Source organism: Musca autumnalis, unplaced genomic scaffold, assembly GCF_047663935.1.
Source record: "Musca autumnalis isolate F117 unplaced genomic scaffold, ASM4766393v1 scaffold_5, whole genome shotgun sequence".
Classification (NCBI taxonomy): domain Eukaryota; kingdom Metazoa; phylum Arthropoda; class Insecta; order Diptera; family Muscidae; genus Musca; species Musca autumnalis.
This window is the reverse complement of record NW_027412088.1, coordinates 51,558,380-51,571,272: the sequence shown is the minus strand read 5'-3', so window position 1 is coordinate 51,571,272 and position 12,893 is coordinate 51,558,380.

Genomic DNA, 12,893 nt, shown 5'->3' with positions numbered 1-12,893 from the left:
AAGGGTGCTCCTATAGACCCATTCTTAAAGAAAGGGTGCTCCTATAGACCCTTTGTGAAAGAAAGGGCGCTCCTTTAGACGCTTTATGAAAGAAAGGCTGCGCCTATAGACACTTTCTGAAAGAAAGGGTGCTCCTATCGACCCTTTCAGAAAGAAAGGGTGCGTTTATAGACCCTTTCTGAAAGGAAGGAAGCGTCTATAGACCCTTTCTAAAAGAAAGGGTACTCCTATAGACCCTTTCTAAAAGAAAGGGTGCTCCTATAGACTCTTTCTAAAAGAAAGGGTGCTCCTATAGACCCTTTCTAAAAAAAGGGTGCTCCTATAGACCCTTTCTAAAAAAAGGGTGTTCCTATAGACCCTTTCTAAAAGAAAGGGTGCTCCTATAGACCCTTTCTAAAAGAAAGGGTGCTCCTATAGACCCTTTCTAAAAGAAAGGGTGCTCCTATCGACCCTTTCAGAAAGAAAGGGTGCGTCTATAGACCCTTCCTGAAAGGAAGGGTGCGTCGATAGACCCTTTCTAAAAGAAAGGGTGCGTCGATAGACCCTTTCTAAAAGAAAGGGTGCGTCGATAGACCCTTTCTAAAAGAAAGGGTGCGTCGATAGACCCTTTCTAAAAGAAAGGGTGCGTCGATAGACCCTTTCTAAAAGAAAGGGTGCTCCTATAGACCTACAGACCCTTTCCAAAATTAAGGGTGCTCCTATAGACCCTTTATAAAAGAAAGGGTGCTCCTATAGACCCTTTATAAAAGAAAGGGTGCTCCTATAAACCCTTTCTAAAAGAGAGGGTGCTTCTATATACCCTTTCTAAACGAAAGGGTGCTCCTATATACCCTTTCACAACGAAAGGGTGCTCCTATATACCCTTTCACAACGAAAGGGTGCTCCTATATACCCTTTCACAACGAAAGGGTGCTCCTATATACCCTTTCACAACGAAAGGGTGCTCCTATATACCCTTTCACAACGAAAGGGTGCTCCTATAGACCCTTTCTAAAAGAAAGGGTGCTCCTATAGACCTTTTCTAAAAGAAAGGGTGCTCCTATAGACCCTTTCTAAAAGAAAGGGTGCTCCTATAAACCCATTTTAAAAGAAAGGGTGCTCCTATAGACCTTTTCTAAAAGAAAGGTGCTCCTATAGACCTTTTCTAAAAGAAAGGGTGCTCCTATAGACCCATTCTAAAAGAAAAGGGTGCTCCTATAGACCCATTCTAAAAGAAAGGGTGCTCCTATAGACCCTTTGTGAAAGAAAGGGCGCTCATTTAGACCCTTTGTGAAAGAAAGGGCGCTCCTTTAGACCCTTCATGAAAGAAAGGCTGCGCCTATAGACACTTTCTGAAAGAAAGGGTGCTCGTATAGACCATTTCTGAAATAAAGGGTGCTCCTATCGACCCTTTCAGAAAGAAAGGGTGCGTCTATAGACCCTTTCTGAAAGGAAGGAAGCGTCTATAGAGAGGGTGCTCCTATATACCCTTTCTAAAAGAAAGGGTGCTCCTATATACCCTTTCACAACGAAAGGGTGCTCCTATAAACCCTTTCTAAAAGAAAGGGTGCTCCTATAAACCCTTTCTAAAAGAAAGGGTGCTCCTATAGACCCTTTCTAAAAGAAAGGGTACTCCTATAGACCCTTTCTAAAAGAAAGGGTACTCCTATAGACCCTTTCTAAAAGAAAGGGTGCTCCTATAGACCCTTTCTAAAAGAAAGGGTGCTCCTATAGACCCTTTCTAAAAGAAAGGTGCTCCTATAGACACTTTCTAAAAGAAAGGGTGCTCCTATAGACCCTTTCTAAAAAAAGGGTGCTCCTATAGACCCTTTCTAAAAGAAAGGGTGCTCCTATATACCCTTTCTAAAAGAAAGGGTGCTCCTATATACCCTTTCTAAAAGAAAGGGTGCTCCTATATACCCTTTCTAAAAGAAAGGGTGCTCCTATATACCCTTTCTAAAAGAAAGGGTGCTCCTATATACCCTTTCTAAAAGAAAGGGTGCTCCTATACACCCTTTCTAAAAGAAAGGGTGCTCCTATATACCCTTTCTAAAAGAAAGGGTGCTCCTATATACCCTTTCTAAAAGAAAGGGTGCTCCTATATACCCTTTCTAAAAGAAAGGGTGCTCCTATATACCCTTTCTAAAAGAAAGGGTGCTCCTATATACCCTTTCTAAAAGAAAGGGTGCTCCTATATACCCTTTCTAAAAGAAAGGGTGCTCCTATATACCCTTTCTAAAAGAAAGGGTGCTCCTATATACCCTTTCTAAAAGAAAGGGTGCTCCTATATACCCTTTCTAAAAGAAAGGGTGCTCCTATATACCCTTTCTAAAAGAAAGGGTGCTCCTATATACCCTTTCTAAAAGAAAGGGTGCTCCTATATACCCTTTCTAAAAGAAAGGGTGCTCCTATATACCCTTTCTAAAAGAAAGGGTGCTCCTATATACCCTTTCTAAAAGAAAGGGTGCTCCTATATACCCTTTCTAAAAGAAAGGGTGCTCCTATATACCCTTTCTAAAAGAAAGGGTGCTCCTATATACCCTTTCTAAAAGAAAGGGTGCTCCTATATACCCTTTCTAAAAGAAAGGGTGCTCCTATATACCCTTTCTAAAAGAAATGGTGCTCCTATATACCCTTTCTAAAAGAAAGGGTGCTCCTATATACCCTTTCTAAAAGAAAGGGTGCTCCTATATACCCTTTCTAAAAGAAAGGGTGCTCCTATATACCCTTTCTAAAAGAAAGGGTGCTCCTATATACCCTTTCTAAAAGAAAGGGTGCTCCTATATACCCTTTCTAAAAGAAAGGGTGCTCCTATATACCCTTTCTAAAAGAAAGGGTGCTCCTATATACCCTTTCTAAAAGAAAGGGTGCTCCTATATACCCTTTCTAAAAGAAAGGGTGCTCCTATATACCCTTTCTAAAAGAAAGGGTGCTCCTATATACCCTTTCTAAAAGAAAGGGTGCTCCTATATACCCTTTCTAAAAGAAAGGGTGCTCCTATATGGTAAAATTCAAATTTCCTTTACAATTCCATCGAGAAAAAATTTAAAAAAATTTTTACAAGCACATTCACGATTTTTGTTACATGGGTTCAGAAAAAAATCGTGGTTTCAAATATGTTCGCGTTCACAAAATTGGATGCTGCGCCCAAAAGTTATGGGGGGTTTTATTCCCTTATAAAGAAAAAATATTTAAAAATGCCCTTTGTGTTGTAATACCAAAATGTATATATAAATCGGTAACAACATTTAATATCTATTCGTAGACGCCTAAATATTAGCTAAATTTATTTTCATTTTCGCGGAAAATCAAAAAATAATGGAGGAATATTGGAGTAAATTTTATTTATTCTTACTCAGAGTCCATAAAAATCTCTAAAAAATAAATTAAAAATACGTACAGAATCTAGACAATGTGCAGAAAAATGTGATACCAAAATTTTATTGATTAGGATTTTAAATTGCATATTGCAGCTACAACAAAAGACAAAAGTTTATTGTTGGAACATTATTTCAAGAATATATTTTTTGGTTTAATACGAAAAATTTGAGAACATTTTTTGGAGTTATTCTACTATTTCGCTAAATTTCCTAACAAAACCTGAATTTCTTTGCTAAACCCTCTTCAAGGAAAATAGTTTATCATCGAGAAAGTATATTTGCATAGTGTGATAAGCAATAGAATTAGAAAATAAAGAGTGATATAGATATTACAATCAAAGAAAAAACATAAAAGTTAAAAACCGTATAACGCGCGAAATAGTTAAAATCAGTTGAGGCGCATGTGCTTTTCGCATAGAGCGAGTGCATCTCTGTCAATATGTTTGCATTTTTCCATGTTTCATTCAGCGGCCAAAGTGTGCCATCAGTTGCATCTTACTACACCAAAATGCTTCATGTGGGTAAAAATAACGCGATGTTCATATGATTATAAGGCGCATCCGATTTCAGTGACCCCCTGTTAAAAATACGTCAATAAGACAAATTTTATGCAGATTCGTCAAGAACCGCGGATGTGCTACCTGATTCTATTTTTGGTTAAATACGAATACTACTCCCGAATCTCTGAAATTCATGACACACCTTTTTGACAAATATTATAATCGTGTATAAAGGATTCCATTTATGTAAAAAAATTTAAGGGCAATCGCGGTTAAGTATGCGGATTAGTCAAAATAAAATTTTGCTTATTTTCCTATTTTCAGGGTATCTATATCAGCGGTTTTAGTGGATGGATTCGATCGCGGTAGGGCTCATTGAATCCGGCGCGGAAAAAAACTAAAATCACGCGGTGTTCAAGGGTACCTGAGTCACAGTTGTAAATTTTTAAGCCAAAAAATAGGTTTTTAAAGAAAAATTACGCACCAAAAATTCGACTTTGGACTCCTATTACTAGGGAGCTGTGGGGAGCACACTCATGAGATATACATCAAACGACGTGGAATCACGAGTTCTACAATCCAATAAACAGATTAGGTCATTATCTGGTTGCGCCCTCCAATTATAAGAAAAATTCAAAAAACCCCGATTTCAAAACTTCAAAATGTCAGCATCGATTTTAGGGGGATGCACTGTATATATCGAGAAGTCACACATTAGAATCATGTTGCCCAAGGGGTATTCTTCAATTCTTTCTTTGAGCTCAGGTCTGAATTTTCCCTGGTTTGACCAGAAATCAAGAAAAAACACAAAAAAGCTTGCTAACTTCAACACATTTTTACCCATTTTTTTATATTACCACCAACGCAGCTTCCACGAAAATTATTTGTTATGGTCCATATTATGAGATCGTGGCTAAAACACTTCAGTTAATATAAATATATTCATATTTTATAAAATATATTAACAGATCGCGACTTATTAAATGCTGAACCTCAACTTCAACGATTGTAAAACATTTTTGAATATTACCATATACCCTTTCTAAAAGAAAGGGTGCTCCTATATACCCTTTCTAAAAGAAAGGGTGCTCCTATATACCCTTTCTAAAAGAAAGGGTGCTCCTATATACCCTTTCTAAAAGAAAGGGTGCTCCTATATACCCTTTCTAAAAGAAAGGGTGCTCCTATATACCCTTTCTAAAAGAAAGGGTGCTCCTATATACCCTTTCTAAAAGAAAGGGTGCTCCTATATACCCTTTCTAAAAGAAAGGGTGCTCCTATATACCCTTTCTAAAAGAAAGGGTGCTCCTATATACCCTTTCTAAAAGAAAGGGTGCTCCTATATACCCTTTCTAAAAGAAAGGGTGCTCCTATATACCCTTTCTAAAACATAGGGTGCTCCTATAAACCCTTTCTAAAAGAAAGGGTGCTCCTATAAACCCTTTCTAAAAGAGAGGGTGCTCCTATAGACCTTTTCTAAACGAAAGGGTGCTCCTATAGACCTTTTCTAAAAGAAAGGGTGCACCTATAGACCCATTCTAAAAGAAAGGGTGCTCCTATAGACCCATTTTAAAAGAAAGGGTGCTCCTATAGACCCATTTTAAAAGAAAGGGTGCTCCTATAGACCCATTCTAAAAGAAAGGGTGCTCCTATAGACCCTTTGTGAAAGAAAGGGTGCTCCTATAGACCCTTTGTGAAAGAAAGGGCGCTCCTTTAGACCCTTTATGAAAGAAAGGCTGCGCCTATAGACACTTTCTAAAAGGAAGGGTGCTCGTATAGACCATTTCTGAAATAAAGGGTGCTCGTATAGACCATTTCTGAAATAAAGGGTGCTCGTATAGACCATTTCTGAAATAAAGGGTGCTCGTATAGACCATTTCTGAAATAAAGGGTGCTCGTATAGACCATTTCTGAAATAAAGGGTGCTCCTATCGACCCTTTCAGAAAGAAAGGGTGCGTTTAAAGACCCTTTCTGAAAGGAAGGAAGCGTCTACAGACCCTTTCTAAAAGAAAGGGTACTCCTATAGACCCTTTCTAAAAGAAAGGGTGCTCCTATAGACCCTTTCTAAAAGAAAGGGTGCTCCTATAGATCCTTTCTAAAAGCAAGGGTGCTCCTATAGACCCTTTCTAAAAGAAAGGGTGCTCCTATAGACCCTTTCTAAAAAAAATGGTGCTCCTATAGACCCTTTCTAAAACAAGGGTGTTCCTATAGACCCTTTCTAAAAGAAAGGGTGCTCCTATAGACCTTTCTAAAAGAAAGGGTGCTCCTATAGACCCTTTCTAAAAGAAAGGGTGCTCCTATCGACCCTTTCAGAAAGAAAGGGTGCGTCTATAGACCCTTCCTGAAAGGAAGGGTGCGTCTATAGACCCTTTCTAAATGAAAGGGTGCTCCTATAGACCTACAGACCCTTTCCAAAATTAAGGGTGCTCCTATAGACCCTTTCTAAAATAAAGGGTGCTCCTATAGATCCTTTATAAAAGAAAGGGTGCTCCTATAAACCCTTTCACAACGAAAGGGTGCTCCTATAGACCCTTTCTAAAAGAAAGGGTGCTCCTATAAACCCTTTCTAAAAGAAAGGGTGCTCCTATAAACCCTTTCTAAAAGAAAGGGTGCTCCTATAGACCCTTTCTAAAAGAAAGGGTGCTCCTATAAACCCTTTCTAAAAGAAAGGGTGCTCCTATATACCCTTTCTAAAAGAAAGGGTGCTCCTATATACCCTTTCTAAAAGAAAGGGTGCTCCTATATACCCTTTCTAAAAGAAAGGGTGCTCCTATATACCCTTTCACAACGAAAGGGTGCTCCTATATACCCTTTCAAAACGAAAGGGTGCTCCTATATACCCTTTCACAACGAAAGGGTGCTCCTATAGACCCTTTCTAAAAGAAAGGGTGCTCCTATAGACCCTTTCTAAAAGAAAGGGTGCTCCTATAAACCCTTTCTAAAAGAAAGGGTGCTCCTATAAACCCTTTCTAAAAGAAAGGGTGCTCATATAAACCCTTTCTAAAAGAGAGGGTGCTCCTATAGACCTTTTCTAAAAGAAAGGGTGCTCCTATAGACCTTTTCTAAAAGAAAGGGTGCACCTATAGACCCATTCTAAAAGAAAGGGTGCTCCTATAGACCCATTCTAAAAGAAAGGGTGCTCCTATATACCCTTTCACAACGAAAGGGTGCTCCTATAGACCCTTTCACAACGAAAGGGTGCTCCTATAGACCCTTTCTAAAAGAAAGGGTGCTCCTATAAACCCTTTCTAAAAGAAAGGGTGCTCCTATAAACCCTTTCTAAAAGAGAGGGTGCTCCTATAGACCTTTTCTAAACGAAAGGGTGCTCCTATAGACCTTTTCTAAAAGAAAGGGTGCACCTATAGACCCATTCTAAAAGAAAGGGTGCTCCTATAGACCCATTCTAAAAGAAAGGGTGCTCCTATAGACCCTTTGTGAAAGAAAGGGTGCACCTATAGACCCTTTGTGAAAGAAAGGGCGCTCCTTTAGACCCTTTATGAAAGAAAGGCTGCGCCTATAGACACTTTCTGAAAGAAAGGGTGCTCGTATAGACCATTTCTGAAATAAAGGGTGCTCGTATAGACCATTTCTGAAATAAAGGGTGCTCGTATAGACCATTTCTGAAATAAAGGGTGCTCCTATCGACCCTTTCAGAAAGAAAGGGTGCGTTTAAAGACCCTTTCTGAAAGGAAGGAAGCGTCTATAGACCCTTTCTAAAAGAAAGGGTACTCCTATAGACCCTTTCTAAAAGAAAGGGTGCTCCTATAGACCCTTTCTAAAAGAAAGGGTGCTCCTATAGACCCTTTCTAAAAGCAAGGGTGCTCCTATAGACCCTTTCTAAAAGAAAGGGTGCTCCTATAGACCCTTTCTAAAAAAAAGGGTGCTCCTATAGACCCTTTCTAAAACAAGGGTGTTCCTATAGACCCTTTCTAAAAGAAAGGGTGCTCCTATAGACCTTTCTAAAAGAAAGGGTGCTCCTATAGACCCATTCTAAAAGAAAGGGTGCTCCTATAGACCCATTCTAAAAGAAAGGGTGCTCCTATCGACCCTTTCAGAAAGAAAGGGTGCGTCTATAGACCCTTCCTGAAAGGAAGGGTGCGTCTATAGACCCTTTCTAAATGAAAGGGTGCTCCTATAGACCTACAAACCCTTTCCAAAATTAAGGGTGCTCCTATAGACCCTTTCTAAAATAAAGGGTGCTCCTATAGATCCTTTATAAAAGAAAGGGTGCTCCTATAAACCCTTTCTAAAAGAGAGGGTGCTCCTATATACCATTTCTAAAAGAAAGGGTGCTCCTATATACCCTTTCACAACGAAAGGGTGCTCCTATAGACCCTTTCTAAAAGAAAGGGTGCTCCTATAAACCCTTTCTAAAAGAAAGGGTGCTCCTATAAACCCTTTCTAAAAGAAAGGGTGCTCCTATAGACCCTTTCTAAAAGAAAGGGTGCTCCTATAAACCCTTTCTAAAAGAAAGGGTGCTCCTATAGACCCTTTCTAAAAGAAAGGGTGCTCCTATAAACCCTTTCTAAAAGAAAGGGTGCTCCTATAAACCCTTTCTAAAAGAGAGGGTGCTCCTATAGACCTTTTCTAAACGAAAGGGTGCTCCTATAGACCTTTTCTAAAAGAAAGGGTGCTCCTATAGACCCATTCTAAAAGAAAGGGTGCTCCTATAGACCCATTCTAAAAGAAAGGGTGCTCCTATAGACCCTTTGTGAAAGAAAGGGCGCTCCTTTAGACCCTTTATGAAAGAAAGGCTGCGCCTATAGACCCTTTATGAAAGAAAGGCTGCGCCTATAGACACTTTCTGAAAGAAAGGGTGCTCGTATAGACCATTTCTGAAATAAAGGGTGCTCCTATCGACCCTTTCAGAAATAAAGGGTGCGTTTATAGACCCTTTCTGAAAGGAAGGAAGCGTCTATAGACCCTTTCTGAAAGGAAGGAAGCGTCTATAGACCCTTTCTAAAAGAAAGGGTACTCCTATAGACCCTTTCTAAAAGAAAGGGTGCTCCTATAGACCCTTTCTAAAAGAAAGGGTGCTCCTATAGACCCTTTCTAAAAGCAAGGGTGCTCCTATAGACCCTTTCTAAAAGAAAGGGTGCTCCTATAGACCCTTTCTAAAAAAAAGGGTGCTCCTATAGACCCTTTCTAAAACAAGGGTGTTCCTATAGACCCTTTCTAAAAGAAAGGGTGCTCCTATAGACCTTTCTAAAAGAAAGGGTGCTCCTATAGACCCTTTCTAAAAGAAAGGGTGGTCCTATCGACCCTTTCAGAAAGAAAGGGTGCGTCTATAGACCCTTCCTGAAAGGAAGGCTGCGTCTATAGACCCTTTCTAAATGAAAGGGTGCTCCTATAGACCTACAGACCCTTTCCAAAATTAAGGTTGCTCCTATAGACCCTTTCTAAAATAAAGGGTGCTCCTATAGATCCTTTATAAAAGAAAGGGTGCTCCTATAAACCCTTTCTAAAAGAGAGGGTGCTCCTATATACCCTTTCTAAAAGAAAGGGTGCTCCTATATACCCTTTCACAACGAAAGGGTGCTCCTATAGACCCTTTCTAAAAGAAAGGGTGCTCCTATAAACCCTTTCTAAAAGAAAGGGTGCTCCTATAAACCCTTTCTAAAAGAAAGGGTGCTCCTATAGACCCTTTCTAAAAGAAAGGGTGCTCCTATAAACCCTTTCTAAAAGAGAGGGTGCTCCTATAGACCTTTTTTAAACGAAAGGGTGCTCCTATAGACCTTTTCTAAAAGAAAGGGTGCTCCTATAGACCCATTCTAAAAGAAAGGGTGCTCCTATAGACCCATTCTAAAAGAAAGGGTACTCCTATAGACCCATTCTAAAAGAAAGGGTGCTCCTATAGACCCTTTGTGAAAGAAAGGGCGCTCCTTTAGACCCTTTATGAAAGAAAGGCTGCGCCTATAGACACTTTCTGAAAGAAAGGGTGCTCGTATAGACCATTTCTGAAATTAAGGGTGCTCCTATCGACCCTTTCAGAAAGAAAGGGTGCGTTTATAGACCCTTTCTGAAAGGAAGGAAGCGTCTATAGACCCTTTCTAAAAGAAAGGGTACTCCTATAGACCCTTTCTAAAAGAAAGGGTGCTCCTATAGACCCTTTCTAAAAAAAGGGTGTTCCTATAGACCCTTTCTAAAAGAAAGGGTGCTCCTATAGACCCTTTCTAAAAGAAAGGGTGCTCCTATAGACCCTTTCTAAAAGAAAGGGTGCTCCTATCGACCCTTTCAGAAAGAAAGGGTGCGTCTATAGACCCTTCCTGAAAGGAAGGGTGCGTCGATAGACCCTTTCTAAAAGAAAGGGTGCGTCGATAGACCCTTTCTAAAAGAAAGGGTGCTCCTATAGACCTACAGACCATTTCCAAAATTAAGGGTGCTCCTATAGACCCTTTCTAAAATAAAGGGTGCTCCTATAGACCCTTTATAAAAGAAAGGGTGCTCCTATAAACCCTTTCTAAAAGAGAGGGTGCTCCTATATACCCTTTCTAAACGAAAGGGTGCTCCTATATACCCTTTCACAACGAAAGGGTGCTCCTATAGACCCTTTCTAAAAGAAAGGGTGCTCCTATAGACCTTTTCTAAAAGAAAGGGTGCTCCTATAGACCCTTTCTAAAAGAAAGGGTGCTCCTATAAACCCATTTTAAAAGAAAGGGTGCTCCTATAAACCTTTCTTAAAGAAAGGGTGCTCCTATAGACCTTTTCTAAAAGAAAGGTGCTCCTATAGACCTTTTCTAAAAGAAAGGGTGCTCCTATAGACCCATTCTAAAAGAAAAGGGTGCTCCTTTTTTTTTTTTTTTTTTTTTTTTTTGGTCGGGGAAAAAATCATCGAAAGACTCTGGCTACCTGGTTTATGGTTTCGCCAGGTGTGCGAGACTTTAACACGCTAAAATAACCCCTTTACTCTGATCCACCATCCCTGCGGTACCGCCGTACAGGCATTTCGTCGCAGGGGGGAATGTTCTATAGAACACTGCTATTTGTTATTCTTCTTCGAATATCGTCTTGCCTCCGTAATTCCAATATTATTGTCTTTACGTACTCACATACATACTCCCAATTGCTTAAAGACACCATCATAATTTCGATTATGTTTTCTACACATATTTCACTACCAACTTGCCGCTCTAAATTTGTCCTCTCTTCTCTGAATCGCGGGCACAAAAAGAAAGCGTGGTGTGGGTCTTCTACATGTTCCACGCAGCAGGGACAATCAGGGGAGCAGTCAAGTCCAAAACGGTATAAATAGGACCTGAAACAGCCATGTCCGGAGAGAAATTGGGTGAGATAGAAGTTGAGATCTCCATGTCGCCTATTTGACCAAGTCTCCACATTTCGTATCAGCGAATACGTCCATCTTCCTTTTGTTGAAGCTGACCACTTGCTTTGCCATTCGATAGTGCTACGTCTTCTTGCGACGTCGGGATTTATATCGGTTTCCTGCGAATTCCGTAAATTGAATAATAATTCAGCTTCTCTTGCTAAGACATCAATAGGTATCATACCAGCGATAACATAGGCTGCATCGTCAGACACAGTCCTATAAGCGCAGCATACCCGTAGTGCTGCTAGTCTATAAACTGAACCAATCTTTGCATAGTACGTTGCGTACTTCATGGATTGTGCCCATATTGGTGCTGCATAGAGAATAATATTTTTTATAACTCCTGCTAGTATTTTTCTTCTTAGGTATCCAGGTCCCCTTGTGTTTGGCATAATACGACACAGCGCTCTACATGTTTTTTCAGCTTTTTCCTTTACGTAATCTAAATGATTCTTAAAGGACAGGCGATTGTCTATCATAACGCCTAGATATTTAAGGCTTTCCGCTGTTGTGATTATACAGTCTCCAATTTTAATATTTATTCTTTCTACAACTCTACGACTTGTGATTAAGACAGCTTCCGTTTTTTTGATCGGCTCATGCCAGGCCTTTTGAAAACAGCCATGATTTAACCAAATGTATGCTGACTTCTGAGACTGTTCTTGCCTCTTCGATTGTTTTTGCAACTACAACTAGCGCAATATCATCCGCAAACCCAATGATATTAGCTTTCTCTGGAAGTTGTAGCCTTAAAACGCCATCGTACATTACATTCCATAGTAGCGGTCCAAGAACAGAACCTTGTGGTACTCCTCCTGTTATTTTGTACTCCTTCATACCTTCTTCAGTCTCATACATCAGGATTCTGTTGCGGAAGTAGTCCTGGAGTATAGCAAGAAGGTATGCCGGGACATTTAACCGTCGAAGAGCGTTTAAAATATTCTCCCAATTAGCTGTGTTGAAAGCATTTTTAACATCTAGTGTTATAACCACACAATATTCTTTCGTCCCTTTTTTCCAGCTTTGACCATGTACTGCTACCTTTGCGATGTCGGTTACCATTTTTATAGCATCAATCGTAGATCTCTTTTTTCTGAAGCCAAATTGACTTTCTGACAAACCTTCTGCGCGCTCGATGCACTCTTCGAGTCTATCGCGGATAATACTCTCAAGGAGTTTTCCGCATGTATCGATCATACATAGTGGGCGGTATGATGAGGGGTTTTCCAGAGGCTTGCCTTTTTTAGGCAGTAGCACTAACCTTTGCCTCTTCCATATCGATGGAAAAGATCCATATTCCAAACATGCGTTAAGCATTCTGAGCATCTGTTCACCACAGCATTCCACAATCTCCTTTAGGACATAGTTGGGAATTCCATCTAGGCCAGGCGCTTTAGAGTCATCGAATTTCGAGACTGCACGATTTATCTCCGCTGGTGTAACCCGGGGGTAAACAAAATGGCCACCAGGGTCCCATGTTTGCCATGATGTTGCCGCTTGGTGAGGAAAGAGGTGGTTCACAATGTTATTTAGTGTGCTAGCATCCGTAGGAGTGCTTGAGCCGAAGCATTTCAATTTCTTAGTTACAATTTTGTACGCTAGTCCAAACGGCTGGTTTTCTAAATCATCGCAAATAGAGAGAAAACATGCTCTTTTGCTTCTTTGTATGGCTTTTTTAAGGGCTTTCTTCTTCATCTTGAGATCTT